We start from the raw sequence: 10,466 nt of genomic DNA on the forward strand, positions 1-10,466 counted from the left end.
AGATATACATGGGAATCTACCAGTCATATTAAATAACCCGTATCTAGAACTGTGGATTCACTTTTCCTCGATGTACGGATTCTGTCCTTAATTCCGGTTGGATGGGGCGACTGGTAAATTCCGATAAATTAGGTCTGTAGAATATCATTTTCTTTCTTTCCGTCTGTTAGCCATATGTTGTCTCCTTTGCGTGACTTCCAATCCGACCTGGTACACAAAATATGCAAATCTATTTCTCTACAGGCTATATATATGAAATTCCTCTCATCTGTTAGCCATATGCTGTCTCCTTTGCGTGACCTCTAATCCGACCTGGTACACAGCATATGCAACCTTCTACTTCTCAACCCCTCTGAAAAACAATAAGTAATAGAATTATGAATCTATCCTCTTTCTGAATGTTTGTCTGCTCACCCTGTGTAAGGAGTACTGTGGAAGTTCTTGATGGCTGAGGCATATCAGGAAGCGGGAAACACGTTCTAGTACAACTAAAATTGAACAAATACAGATTGTCTGTAGATCTCGCTGCTCGATTTAGGTGGACAACAATATCCTTGGTTGTAGTCAGTTAAATGGTCTTAAGAAAAATTTATTTAAGATTTAGGGCCAATCATGATGATATAGTTACAATTAGATATATGCATGTATCATGTCATTGGTAAATTGTCCAAAACTGTCACAAAGTGATAACCCGAAATTTATTCCGTCATTTTTAACCTTTTTCCGTTACTAAGCCTCGTTTTATTAAGCTGTCCGTTAACCTTTTTTTGAAGAGGTTAATTATTTTGGGACATTTATAATGACTTGGTAAGGGTTGAAATAAATTAGAAACACCCACAAAGTGCCCTTAAAAATGTTTAGTTTCATCCAAGTCAAAATTTGACCGTTTAATCGGGTGCGACCAAAAGCCCTGTTTAACAGTAGTATCGGGTAGATTTCCACTGAGCCCCAACTCCAACCCCTATATAAGGGAGAGTAAACTTCATTCCACCCTTTTTACTCTCTCTCTCTCTACAACATATTTTTCAAGCCAAAAATCATCCGTTTCGAGCCCCAAATGAGTAAGCCAACTATCCTAACTTGTTGTATAGCTTATCTAGCATGCAAATTTGTGTTTAAAACATAAATTAGGGGCCAATGCATGTGTTTACGGCCCAAGAACTCTCTTGGACCGTGAACACCCCTAAATGGGGGTTTTTAAGCCCGAAAACCCCTCCAAATTGCCCCTAAGGCTTAGATATGACTTGTAGGCTTACACATTCGGACTTAAAACACCTTGAAACGGGTTTTTGGAGAGTAAACATGAGTTTACTGCCCAAGAACATGCTTGGGCCATAAAATCCTCTTCATTGGGAGTAAACTCATACTTGAGTGTTTAAAAGCCACTTAAACACACCAATAGCCTTAGATTAAATTCTAGAATCGACCACCAACAAGTTAGGGACCTTAAACTTGAATAAAACAACTCCATAAAGAGTTCATGGCCTTAAACCCCTCATGAATGGGTACCTGGGCCGTAAACTCCTATAAAGGGGTCAAATGGTGCCCTAAACTCCCCATTTGACTAGGAAAAATGCATAGGATTTTATTCTCTATCATTTAAGCCTTAAAACAACAAAGGAATATGTGTGGGGGAGTTTACGGCCATAAACTCCTAGTTTACTGCCGTAAACTCCAATAAATGGTCCCTTTGTGAGTTAAAACCCTTTCCAATGCATTAGACTCAAACCTAGATTTAATCCCCAAGTGTTTCAAGGCCATTTAGCACTCAAGAACCTCATCCATGAGTTTACGGCCGTAAACTCATGGGTATGAGGTGTTTAGGGCTGAAAACTCTTATAAGAGTTAACTCTTGAAGAGTAAACTCCATTCCTAAGCCATACAAGCCCTTAAATGTTACCCGGGACACCCCTAGCACTTAATCAAAGTGTTTTTCGCACTTTAGGATGCATAAACTTGTTTAATTAGTATTATATGTACTAATTATATGTAAACATATGTTATAATATTTTAATAGGTCACTAAGTGTGTCCAAGTCCTTACTTGACACCGGGCACCCAACCGGCACCTTCGTCGGATCCACTTACATCAGGTGAGTTCATACCCATGAATGAACCTTTTAAATGTTTTTACATGCTTTTATAAGGGGGGATACAAGTTAAACATGCCAGTTATCACATCAATCACATGTGATTGATAACCCGCATGCACAAGGATTTACCACACTGTTAACTGTTTTACCGAGAATGACACTGTAAATGGTTTTCTAAAACGTCGTTACTTGTTCAGCTTTTACTTATAATGTTTTATCAAGGTTTCATTTTAAAACTTGTTTATGAAAGGTTCCCAAAGGATTTCTAAAGGTTTTCAAACTTATTTTACAAAAGAATACCAAGTTGTGATTTTCTTATGTATAAAGGTTTTTTTCCAAAGTTTTCCTTAAGGTTTTCTTCTATGTTTTTATACTCTCACTTGTTAGGTACCACTGCTTCACTTCTACTTAGTTTAAACTCCCACTTGATAACGCTTTCACTTCGTGATATGCTTATCCTTATTACCACTTTTACTTCACTTATACTGGTTACACTTATGCTTCACGATACGCTTATACCTCACAACACGCTTATACCTCACGATTCGCTTATACATCACGATACGCTTATACATCACGATACGCTTATACATCACGATACGTTATACATCATGATACGCTTATACATCACGATACGCTATACATCACAATACGCTTATACATCACGATACGCTTATACATCACGATACATTATACATCACGATACGCTTATACATCACGATACGTTATACATCACGATACGCTTGTACATCACGATACGCTTCCACTTGTTAAACACTTAAACATAGTTAATTGTATGTCTGTGCTTGTATAGATACATATAAATAATGTTTGAAGGACTTAGAAAGGCTTGTTCGCCCTATTTCCTTTTCTTCGTTGAGATGTGGTCTGGTGGGATCGGATGTCCGTCCGAAGGTCGTTTGATCATTAGTTATATATTATGTATACAAGCATAGACATATAGGTTTACATTAGTCAGTCCAGTTGTGAGTCTCTATCATTAGTCCAGTATTTTACATCAGATATCACTACACGAGATACATCTTCAGTACATGGCCTTCTCCGTTGTCAAGTTGGTAACCAGAGTCTCTTGTAGGGAGAGCGGACATTGTGTGTATAGATCTATACAGGATTGACACCCCCGCACCCTCACTGCTAGCTACAGTCCACGGCCTACCAAGCCAAGGGGTAACAAATGTCATATTCATACCGACGCTTGCAGGGCGTCAAGTTCTCTAGTGTCTATCAGTATGGTTCCGAGTATCTCAGGGTTACCTTATAATTCATGGCTTTAAGGTAACGGGTATTTATACACTGTATTCACTGTAGTCACTGTATTCACTGTGTTCACTTTGTTCACTATATTCACTGTATTCACCGTGTCCACTGTTTTAGACCTTGCTAGCTATATCTTTCATTTGATACTAGCTAGGGTCTGTATTCACTGTTTTAGACCTTGCTAGTTGTATCTTTCATTTGATACTGGCTAGGGTCTGTATTCACTATTTTAGACCGTGCTAGCTGTATCTTTCATTTGATACTGACTAGGGTCTGTATTCACTGTTTTAGACCTTGCTAGCTGTATCATTCATTTGATACCGTCCGGGGTCTGTGTAAGTCCCTAATTTGCCTGTGTATCAGTCAGATCCGTTTGATGGTGCGGAATCCCAATCAAGCGGATGATGTCAGATAAAGAAAAGAAGAGAAGAAGAAGAGGAATAATATGAATCTTTGTATGTATTGATATGAATGAAAATCCGGATACAAAGGATTCACACACACGTAAAAGCTCCTGTTTCTCTCTGGCCGTAAATTCCTTCTAGTTCATCAATCACTACTCCTCACCCTAACACCTCTATTTATACTTGAATATGGGCCGGACAAAACAAATGGGCCGTAAATGAGTTTACGGCCGTAAGGTGTTTATGGGCGTAAACTCAGCCGTAAACTAGGACATAAATTCATAAATATTACAGAGAAATATAATTGCCCAGAAAAGTAAAGTATAAACCATATTTTGACCCAACAATCTCCCCCTTGGTTTATAGCTTTCTTTTCTTAATGACCCAACAAGCTCCCCCTAAAAAGTAGCTGGCTCTTCTTGTCAATCTTCAATGGGAGCTTGGCTTCAGCTTTAACCTTCGATTTCTTCACAGCATTAGGATGAACATATGAATCTTCAATGAATGACTTCATCTTGAGCACTCGAGGTTTTCTTCAGATTTTGGCATTGAACGCACGTTGGGTGAGGAGGTTTTACGTACTGATTCTTGAAAGATAGTGCTTTCAGCTTGAGAATCTTCAGAGAGAACATCAGAGAGAACAAATCTTCTGGATCACTTCAGCAAGTACAAGATAGCAGCAGACTGATTGAGGAGGCTTCAATGCAATCCGTCACATATTCTTCAAGTCAGCTTGACCTTTCTTCTGGGGTGAAGGATTGAATGTTGAAAGAATAATCTTCATTTCTTGCTCCTTCGAATGCGAATTCTTCGATGCTCACAGACGAGGCTTTGGCTCAGAAATCTTCAACACAAACTCCATGAGTCTTATTTATACCTGAAATCACTTTTCAAGACAAAACAAAACTAAAAGAAAACTTAGCACACAAATTAAAACAGAAACAAAAATATTTTTGGATTTTTTTTTGATTTTTCTGAACAAGAAATAAAACAGAAATAACACTATTTTTGGATTTTTAATTTTTCTGATTTTTCTTTGATTTTTGAATTTTTCTGATTTTTTATTGTTTTTAATTTTTAATTCTCCCATAATATTTAAATTAGAAGGAACAATGACAAATTTAACAAAAATAAAATGATATCTAACTTTAAGAGAGATTTGGGATCAAAGTTTTTAGACAGCCTTTATCCACTTGTCGGTACCTTCCACATTCACATCTTTGTCTAGTCGATCGTCGGTATTGTGGTCCACTTAAACACGAAAAATTATGATAGATTTAGGACATACTATTTGTTACAAGACAAGGTGAACTTAAGTTCCTAAAAATCATATCTGATCCTAATTCCTTAGATACTATATCTTAAAGACCATTCATCTGACGACGACCAGTGATATTGTTGTCCACCTAAATCGAGCAGCGAGATCTACAGACAATCTGTATGAGTTCAATTTTAAGTGTACCGGAACGTGTTTCCCGCTTCCTGATATGCCCCAGCCATCAAGAACTTCCAGAGTACTCCTTACACCGGGTTAGCAGACAACCCTTCAGAGAGAAAAGAGATACATAATTCTATTTCTAACTACTTCAGATGGGTTGAGAAGAAGAAGGTTGCATATGCTGTGTACCAGGTCGGATTAGAAGTCGCGCAAAGGAGACAGCATATGGCTAACAGATGAGAAGTATTTCACACATGTATATATATATATATATATATATATATATATATATATATATCCTGTAGAGAAATAGAGTTGCATATGTTGTGTACCAGGTCGGATTGGAAGTCACGCAAAGGAGACAACATATGACTAACAGAAGGAAAGAAAGAAAACGATTTTCTACAGACCTAATTTATCGGAATTTACCAGTCGCCCCATCCAACCGGAATTAAGGACAGAATCCGCACATCGAGGAAAAGTTAAGTCACGGTTCCAAGTACGGGTTCAATTAATGTGACGAGTAGATTCCCATATATCTCCCTGCTCAACCTATCCGAGCGTCGTATTGTCAGGCTGAATGGATCTAACTAGGTCAAGATTTGTCAAGTCTATAAATTTCCTAAGTTCAACTCTGCCTAGTCATGTCCATTTTAAAAAATTTTGTGCCTACCGACGCATCAAACCAGAGCATAGACCCTTCAACTTTGGGTACGTTATGCAAACTCAGGTTGCCTGTTATCACTAGATAATATCACTTCCCAAAACATCTCCCTCAAACACATTCCATTTACACCATATTTTTTTTATTTTCTGATTTTCTAATGTTTTTGGATTTTTTTTAATTAAATTTTCTAATATTTGTTTTGTTTTTATTTCTCCCCCTAAATTTGTGCATAGGAGAGAAACGAAAGTAAATGCGCAAATTTAAACTATCCTAAAACAAAAATTAGTCTTTAAAACAAATCAGATTAAGAAAAACTCAGGAGTATAGAGAAGAAAACGCAAACTGTAATTCACCGATTGAATCTGCATCCAGAAGGTCTGAGAATAGCACGCATAATCTCAGAACAGATTCGAAAATTCTTCATGTCATTAAGCACAAACCCCGTGAGTGATCCCTTCTTTTCTTCCATTCCCGCAAAGGACACATACTCTCAAACAATGTTTTGAGTGTTGTACAGTTGAGAGATGCCTCCTATCATGTGCTTGGAATAGCTACTACCAACAAACCGAAGTCTGATGATATGCCTCCATAACTGCTCCAACACAGAGCGGGATTAGTTGGTTTTTGGAACCCAGTCCATTTTGAAACTGGGTCGACCTTTGTCATCCTTGCACATTACTCTCTCCCATGACATGTCTTGTTTATCACAAACAGAAGACATAGAAATATTAGAATCGTTAGTTGATTTAGGAGAGTGAGCCTTCGGAACCCATTTGTAGTTGGATTTAACCCATTTCTTTTTCGATCCGATGGGTGGCTCAGTACTTGCTTTTGAACTTGAAGCCGGCTGCCGAGATGACTTTAACCTAACCGGTCTTGGCTTCACAGGAGCATCTCTTGGATTGGACTTCTTGTCCGACATTCCCTTCTTGCCCTTGGGATTCAGATTCTTGGCCTTTGGAGTTTGATTCTTGGCCTTAGGAGTTACATTCTTGGCCTTCTTGGCATTCCAGTCGTCAATGTCTGAGCGTGACCTTGAGGGGTTTCTTTTGGAATATCTCCCTCTTGGCGCGTTCTGCCAGCCTTGCGCATAGTAAGGAACATATGCGTGATTTGGACAATTTCGGGCAATGTGACCAGGTGTTCCATAGTGAAAACATGTCTTTTTCTTCACTGTGAAGTTGTTTCTTCCTGCCCCTGGTGGCATATCCTTGCCTTGTCTCTTGTTGTTCCCATATGCACACTTACAACAGGCACTTTGTTGCGCTGGAATTGGTGGCCTGTATTTACCAACGGGAGGTTGATTAGAAGCAACATATTCAGAGTTCAAGGGGTCGTTTGTTTGTTCAGAAGAACTCTCCTTGTTCTCATCCTCTGTTACTTTGCCTGCACAAGAAGTAGCAACATTAGTATCTTCAAAATTAATAACTCCTCCTGACACAAATCCAGCTCGTTTGCCATATTGAAGATGTGCCTCCCTGTCAATTTCTTTATTTGTCATGGGGATGGATGTGTAGTTATGATTGAAAGGAGGAGGTACACTATCATACCCTAGACCCTTGTTTTGATTCCTTTTAAACTGCATGCTTTGGTCTATCATATTTGCAACCACCTCACTTGAGAAATCATATTTTCTAACATCAAGTTAGGCGGTTTCAAACTTTCCTTTCAAAGATTCAACTTCAGCGACTAGCTCAACATTTTGTTTGACTACATAATCATAGTTTTCACATTTGTTACTGTAGTCTTCCTGAAGTTTCCTAAAGTCCTTGGTTTTTGCTTCCAACTCAGCCTTCAGGGGTTTCTGTCCTTTCCTGAGTTGATATCCTTCATATCTTAGGTCCTCAACTTCTCTTTTTAATAAATCAGTTTGTTCCCGAAGAAATTTAATCGTATCTTCACATGATTGAGAACATGAAACTTCACATGAATGAGAACATGACACTTCATTGACCGGAAGGTTTACAAAACTCTTTAAAGCGTCAAGCTCTTCAATTACTTCAGCAATACTAAGACGATTGAGATCTTTTGTCTTCTTGATGACAGCTACATTCATATCCCACGATTTTGGAAGAGAATTCAATAGCTTTTTGTTTATCTCGGACTTAGTCAAGAAGATCCCGGCTATATTCATCTCAGTAGTGAGTGTAGTAAACCGCTGCAACTGAGTTTCGAGCGTTTCTCCAGGGACATAATCAAAAAAGTTGAAATTTTGTCTTAACATATCCTGACGACTTTCTTTCATGTTTTCAACTCCCTCGTAGACCTTAAAATCAATAATAAAAAACTAGAAGCTAAAATAAAAATTAAACGTCAAATTTAAAATGCCTCTTTTTTTTTTTAAGTCAACCTTAAAAGTCAAATTAAAAAAAAACAAACTCAAAAGTCAAACTTGAAAAGTCAAACCGAAAGGCTAAATTTGAAGTTTTAAAAGCTAAACGAAAAAATCAAAGTTTAAAGTCAAAGGTCAAACTTGGAAGTCAAAATCGAAACTTGAAATAAAAAGTCAAAAATAAAATTCTAAAATTAAAATTATTATAATTATTATTATTATTATTATTATTTTGGATGAAAAAAGAATTTAAAATTAAAAGAAATTGAGTTTTTGGGTTAAAAGTGTCAAATTTTCGAAAGTAGGTGCGAAAAAGACGGGTTATATTTTAACTTTCGAAGGAATGGAACAAGGAATCAGCTAGATGAGTTGGCTAAGGCGCTGGTTGTTGAACTTGAGATCATGGGTTCGATTCCTGGCGTCGACAGTTTCGCTCCTCCCTTTCCTTTATTCTAATGAAGCGCCTGCAGCTAGCTGCTTCTGAGCCGAGAACTTCCAACTAAGTCGCAAAGCTGCCAAGCCGTAATCTCGGAAACCCTAGCCGCAAACACTAACTCCGCCGTCGGCCGTGAACAGTTTCCGGTCGGATCCGACCGTGAACAGCGATTTTTCGACTTTGAACCTCCAAAACTCGATCAAAAACCCTTTTTTATGAAAAACACAAAGAACAAACCCTCCTTATTTTTGCGAGATCTATCCAAAAACGCAAAAATATTTCAAAAATAAGATCAAATAATGCTCCAAATAGAGTTTACGGCCTAAGCTTGGACCGTAAACACCAATTATTCAGATTCCAGATGAAACAATAATCCTTTTGACTGATACAACTTGGCTCTGATACCAATTGTCAGTCCCTAATTTGCCTGTGTATCAGTCAGATCCGTTTGATGGTGCGCAATCCCAATCAAACGGATGATGTCAGATAAAGAAAAGAAGAGAAGAAGAAGAGGAATAATATGAATCTTTGTATGTATTGATACGAATGAAAATCCGGATACAAAGGATTCACACACACGTAAAAGCTCCTGTTTCTCTCTGGCCGTAAATTCCTTCTAGTTCATCAATCACTACTCCTCACCCTAACACCTCTATTTATACTTGAATATGGGTCGGACAAAACAAATGGGTCGTAAATGAGTTTACGGCCGTAAGGTGTTTACGGCCGTAAACTCAGCCGTAAACTAGGCCATAAATTCATAAATATTACAGAGAAATATAATTGCCCAGAAAAGTAAAGTATAAACCATATTTTAACCCAACAGTCTGTGTCTCCTTTGTTAGACTGAGTCACGCGTGTCGTTCAGTCGATACTCTCCTGGAATCTGTGATTCTTTTTGCCTTAGTCAGCAGTCCTCACTGCTGAGGCATATGTTATTTTCCCTGATATTCTCCTACTTTCTTAATAATCAAATCTCGTATTTTGATAATGATAGTGTTTAAGGGGAAACTACTTTTTACCACATAACTCTGACCAGTCTTGGTAGAAGACTGCTTTTAATTAGAAAATATAGAATTTTCTGGAAAGGACTCTATTTCACTGTATACTTGAAAACTACTACTCATATAAAGTTATTTGTATAAAATGACACTAATTACTTATGAACTTACCAGCATTTGTAAAAATGCTGATACTCGTTTTTCAAATAACTTGTATTCTCAGGTCAGCATTAGACAGGTACATTACAGGAGCTTCTGTTGAAGAAGGTTTTGTGCCAAGCTGCATCTATACTAGTTTTTGTATTATTTTGATGATTCCATACAATGTAAACCCATGTATAACTATTACTATTAATGCAATGATTGTTGTACTTTGATTACTATACTGCATATGTTGTGATACTTGACATGACGTCATCCACCCCAGAACGTTTCCGCCGTTCCGGTTTTGGGGTGTGACACACAAAACTTTCGTGTTTAAGTGGACCACAATACTGGCGATCGATCAGACGAAGATGTGAAGATAAGGGTACCGATATGTAGACTAAGATTGTCCAACAACTTTGATCCTAGCGTCACAAACTCAGTTACATTGGTTGATTTTTTGGTTGAAGTCAAATTATTTTAATTTTATTTTTTATTTTTTATTTTTTTATCCTTTTATTTTTAGTTTAATTTTTAATTTTACTTCTTATTTTTCGAAATTAAATTTTTTTATTTTATTTTTACTTTTATTTTTACTGTACAAAACTTTTTTATTTGTTTGGTTTCAAATTTTATTTTTTATTTTTTATTTTTTGTACGAAATTTTATTTTTA

This window comes from Lactuca serriola, chromosome 3, assembly GCF_051521515.1.
Source record: "Lactuca serriola cultivar US96UC23 chromosome 3, Lser_US96UC23_V15, whole genome shotgun sequence".
Taxonomy (NCBI): domain Eukaryota; kingdom Viridiplantae; phylum Streptophyta; class Magnoliopsida; order Asterales; family Asteraceae; genus Lactuca; species Lactuca serriola.